The following is a 6,000-nucleotide window of genomic DNA, read 5'->3' as shown; positions in this document are numbered from 1 at the left end:
GAAGACGGGGAAGTAAGTGTCATCCACTTCTATACTCTTTAGGCCAATTCACACTGCGCAACCAGATATGGTTGTTGGGTTTTGTTGATTCCGAGTGTGTTAAAATTGTTGATGTTTGTTGCCACTGACACTAATCAGTTTTCATTTGAAGACACCATTTTCAGTGTTTCGCTAACTGCATTGTTTTCTAACGTAAGCGGTTATGGAGAACATTCCGAAAAGTTTCGGTGGAGGAAAATGCCATTCTAGTGTGGATGAGAGGTGTAAACATAGAGTTCAAACAAAAACATATTAGTGTGAATGCGGCCTGAATGTTTCTCAGCATTCTAAATCCAACAGCCAAATTTACAATGATTGAAATGTTGGTTTTAGGTAACACTTTACAATAATGCTGTTAACATTAATTATTAATTAGTAACTTTTTTATTGTATGTTAATGGTAAAGACATCTAATATAAAGTGATTTCACTAATGTTAAAGGAATAACTTGAATGAATTCAACTCGTCTTCAAATTCAAATGTGAAAAAATGAAAAATTCACATTTAAAGAGAGGCTCTAACAATGGAAGTAACTGTAAACTCTAAAATACAAAGTGTTTCAAAAGTACAGCCATAAAATGGAAACATGATATGCATTAACAAGGTTTTGTGTGATAAAACCAATTATTAATCTTTTCAGTGTAAAGTTATATCCAATATTATAACGTTTTATCATGATGACTCAGTGCTAGTAAATCCTTTACGTGTTTTTATCACAGTAAAATCAGGTTAACATTTGTTTAATCATGTTATAATCATGTTATAATCATGTTAACAACAAATAAGGTTTACATCTTGTGTCTAGTTTTGAAACTGTGTACATGGACATTTATGGACTGGCCACATTCATTTCTATTGTAAGTGCATTACTGTAGCCTCAATTTTTATTTATTTATTTATATTTGTCAATAAACGAGGGACGAGACGATTTTTTTGTTGTTGTTGTTTGTTTGTTTTGTATTAATCGACATTATGCCAGGCTGTGTTGAACCTGGAATATTCCTTCAACTTGTATAGTCTTACTATAAAGTGGTACCAGCATTTTTAGTATGTACAGTACTGTAATGTCTGAATGGTCCTCTAGGTGCATCTACACTGAATTAATGGACAGTGTGAGTAAAATGACCTTGCGGTGAACGTATGTTGTCAAGCTCATGTGAATGCATTCAAACTAAACCAAAGGTGTGGGACAATAATATAATGGACACCTCTTTTTGTGTTTGTGTGCAAATTCCAGGAAAATGTACAATGTAGGAGTGCCATTTTTTTTTTTTTACGGAATTTTGGGGTGAGCTATCAGATTAATATGTGTTTTTGGAGTTCTGTGATGATGATCGTGACGAGATCAGATGGAGTTGATGTGTGTAAACAAACAGCTACAGCTGAACATTTGTGCAGGTTTGAGGAACATTCTGAGAACCTTCTTAAACCATCACATCTGTTTTCTATGAGATGTTCACACACCTGCCTTACGCTCATTCTCTTCTCTTATGCCTTAGTTCAACCAAAATACCCCGCAAAAGATTAATTTCTGCGAAAAAATATATAGCTTTTGTCTGATGAATAAAAAGAATAACAAATTCATTTTCTATTTCTTCCTTTTATTTCACAACAATGTTCTTTATCATCAATAACTGTCATGCTTTTGTTGAATGTAAAATAAAAACGTATGATTGCAGCACGGTTGTGTTTCCAGTCTTTTTCTTTTCTTTTCTTTCCAGCTTCATTTACATAGCAGAAGGATTTCAGCATGTCCCATGAGTCCTTGTTGAAGATCTAGTGGTCAGCACATACATATTATGGAGCTTAAAAGTATCTGTACATTTTCTATAAATTTTCCTAAAAACGTATTCTTTCTACATTGAATATAAAGTTCATTTTATGCTTCTGAATGGAAAACCATCAAATAAAACATTTGATATCAAAAAGATATCCAGTCAAGACAGCAGCAAGACTTTAACAAGAGCTCTTTTGTAATTTGCTTCTAAATCCAAATAAGCTGTCTTGTTTTGATGATGTCTCTGACTAATGCAGTAATTCAAAACGGCAATTGTTTAATTGTTTTAAAAGCGAAGCTTTCTCAGCTAAGCTTTTTTTTATGCTGTGATATTTTGAGTCCCTCCTGAGGACTTCATAAATTGTAAAGTATTTTCAATTGTTCTCTTTTCCACTGACATCGTTTAATCAGCAGTAAATTCAGGCTTTAGGAAAAGGTTAAAGCAGCATCAAGCGTTTCGTGTGCAAGGCACATCCGCTCTCATTTTCTCTGCTGCAGGTGATTTCCTATCACACACAGGCTGCTGCTCTCCTGAGACATGGACTAAAAAAGCTTTTGCCATTTAGATTTTTGTACATTATTGTACTTTGCGGTACATCTAAATCTCTATATAGAAATATATAATAATAATAAAAAGAAATAATAATCATAATTTCACAGTATTAGCATATTAATCACACACCTAAACATTTGTTTTTAGTGACAGAAATGACAGATGACAGAAATCTCTTTAATATACTCAAGGACTAAAGAAAATACACTAGACACAAATGAATCACTTGTTCTCAGGATGATATTTCTGCAGGGAGTGAAATTCACTACCATAAACTGCCAATATTGTCTTATTTCTGAATCAACACTGTTGTGTTCTGTGATGCCCAGCAGGACAGAATGGTCAATTTTGCTTTAGATGTATTGCTGCAGAATAACTTCAGTTTTGTTTAGATGTCTCTCACTAATGCTGTTGTTAAAAACTTTAATTGTTTAAGATGCTTTCATTTAATGCCAGTGGTTTTAATGATCTGTCTTATCTTAAGTCCATCCTAAAGAATTTATATATGGTATAGAGTGTTTGTTTTTTTTTTTTGTATTGCTGCAGAATCCCTTCATTTATATTATTTACCAGGAACAACAGGACAAAAATCATTCCATGTAAAATGACTACAAACCACAATAATTGTGATTACTTTGAAGTTTATTTCTATATTCATGAAAATAAATTATATTTAATAATAATAATAATAATAATAATAATAATAATAATAATTGTATTTATATTTAGAATATATCACATTTAAATGTTGTTTCAGCAAAATTTCTACTATTTTAATTTAGCAGGAATTTATCATTCAAATTATTTTTGTCAGGCTAAATCTAGTTTTCAGCAGACAAAGACAAACAGACAGACAGATAGATAGAAAAAAATCCTGTTAAATAAAAAATTAAAAAAAGCTGGCAGCTGTGGTTGCCAGAATAATTATGTAATAAATACAGTAAACAACTTAACAGAACAACCTGTACATTTTACAGTTTATAATCAGAATCAGAATCAGAATCAGCTTTATTGCCAAGTATGCTTACACATACAAGGAATTTGTCTAGGTGACAGGAGCTTCCAGTCTACAACAATACAAACAATACAAAAAACAGCAGCAAGACATAGGTAATTAAAAACAAAAAAGAACACAAAATAAATAATTATACATATACATACATACACTCACCTTCATACATACCCACATACACACACGTAGTGCAAATCTAATACAATCTGTATATAAAGAACAAAAAACAGTATATTATGTACAGAGCAATGTAAGTAATGGCAGAAGTGGATATGTTGGATAATATAAATTAAAATTAAATTTAAACATAACTGTTGTAATTTACATGACCATGCTGGCACTGTAATAAATAAATACATTTACAGTAAAAAAAAAAAAAAACTTCATAAACTTGATACTTCTGAATACTACTTTTCACTTTATAATATATTGTTATTCACCATATTAATTACAGAAGGGCACATGATGAAACGAAGTTCATCAATAGTGGCTCTTCCAGTAGCAATGATCAATAAACCTGTAGAGACATTATCACTCACACAAACACTTAACACCATCAGGGAAACACATGTGAAATTAAAATAATGCAGTAAACATTAACTAAACATAAAATATAATACAGAACACCCCAAAGTACATGACTGATATGCAAAATAATAAGAAACATAACTATTCCCATAAATATAATGAAATATGATGGGTCATGAAGGGAATTCTGGAAATGCCAGATTTTTGTTTTTACTGTAATTTTAACAAAAATTTACTGTACAAAGTGTACTCTCTGTTAAACTTAATGTAATTTTTACCATAAATTATACAGGACAATCATTCTTTACATCTAGAAAATTACATTTTGACAACATTTTATTGTAAAAACTACTTTATTGTCTTATGAAATATATTTTTACTGTATATATTACAGTTAATACTTATTAACCAATTCACGTTTTTCTCTGTAGCATTTTTTGTCTTTTATCATTAAAATCACAGATTTTTTTTTGTGTAGATAGATAGATAGATAGTTCCCCTTCTGTCACTCACTTGATGTTGTGTCGTTGTATTGACATTAGGGGTCACTCTTGAGAGCCCCGAACCTCTCCCATTCTTTGAGAAAAGTCCAAAGAGTATTGGCGAGTGGAATTTGCATGCCACTCCCCCAGACATACTAGTATAAAAGGAGCTGGAATGTGATTCCATTCAGATTTTTTCTTCTGAGCCAAGCGGTTGTACTATCAGCAAGCTGTATACTACTGCTGTTCCATTCACCTCTTAAGAAGCATATGCTGTTGAATATATGGCGCATTTCCAGCGGCTTTCTCTCCTTCTGCACGTCGAGTCCAGATTTCACCCCTAGGTGCTTCGACAGCGCTAAAAGAGTGTATATTCCTGCTAAAGAATATATTTCCTCTATTAGAGCTCACACATTGACGTTGAATATCTTTTTAAAGACGCGTCTTTATAAAGATGCCTTTCCGTCTATGTGTGATTCCGTCCATGTTGACCTCCCCTTTTGGGCAGGATGTGGTCTCCGATGGGTCTTTTCCCCTTGAAAGAATAGGAAAGGAAAAGAACACCTTCCTTGATGCGTATGATAGCGTTAGATGGCCCCAGCCGAATCTAATACTCTGTGGAGAGAAAACATAGAGAGAAAAGGCCGCGGCTGGAGCCCATGCTAGTTAGGTCACTCCCCTCCCTCAGGGATGTGGGGAGCTTGCACTTGCATCAGCAGTTCACGTAACACGGTTCAGCTGTTTTGGTGTTTTTCTATAAGGACCCCTAGTGTCACTACATCGACACAACGTCGAGTGAGTGACAGAAGGGGAATGTCTTGGTTACTGACATAACCTCTGTTACCCGATGGAAGGAACGAGACGTTGTGTCCCTCTTGCCACAACACTATACTAGCAGCTGAAATGGCCGGACCTTGTCTCGGCTCTTCAGCACAAACCTGAATGGAATCGCGTTCCAGCTCCTTTTATACCCCTATGTCCAGAGGAGTGGCATGCAAATTCCACTTGCCAATTCTCATTGGCATTTTCTCAAAGAATGGGAGGTGTTCAGGGCTCTCAAGAGCGACCCCTAGTGTCACTACATCGACACAATGTCTCATTCCCTCCATCAGGGAACAGAGGTTACACACTAACCAAGACGATATATACACTCAAAAAAATAATATGCGGGAGTTACTTAAAAAAATATAGTGCATCATTTTTGCAAGCCTCTTATAATCTGGTTACCCCATTATAAAATGTAAGCTTGTATAGATTAATAATTTTAAGTTCTTGAAACTTAAAATACCTAGTTACTGATCATTTACTTCAAAATAGTTATAAATTAAAATGAGTGGAAGAAATAACAGACAACTGGTGAATATTAAAGGATTTCTTTATTTTTTGACAAATGTAACTTATTTAAACATCTCCTAAAACATTTCCAGCTGTTCAATTTACAATTTACAGCTTTAATAGAAACAATAGAAATATTGTTTCGTTGTATGTTAGTATGTTTGAAATAGTGTGCAAATCTACTGGGTAATGGTGTGTGTGTTGTTTAAACAGGCATTTGACAAAAATAATGACTGAAAATAAGCATTAAAGAACAACAGTAAACATTCTGTCA

Source organism: Xyrauchen texanus, chromosome 17 (assembly GCF_025860055.1).
Source record: "Xyrauchen texanus isolate HMW12.3.18 chromosome 17, RBS_HiC_50CHRs, whole genome shotgun sequence".
Taxonomy (NCBI): domain Eukaryota; kingdom Metazoa; phylum Chordata; class Actinopteri; order Cypriniformes; family Catostomidae; genus Xyrauchen; species Xyrauchen texanus.
The sequence above is the reverse complement of the archived record's forward strand: the minus strand, read 5'-3'. Positions refer to the sequence as shown.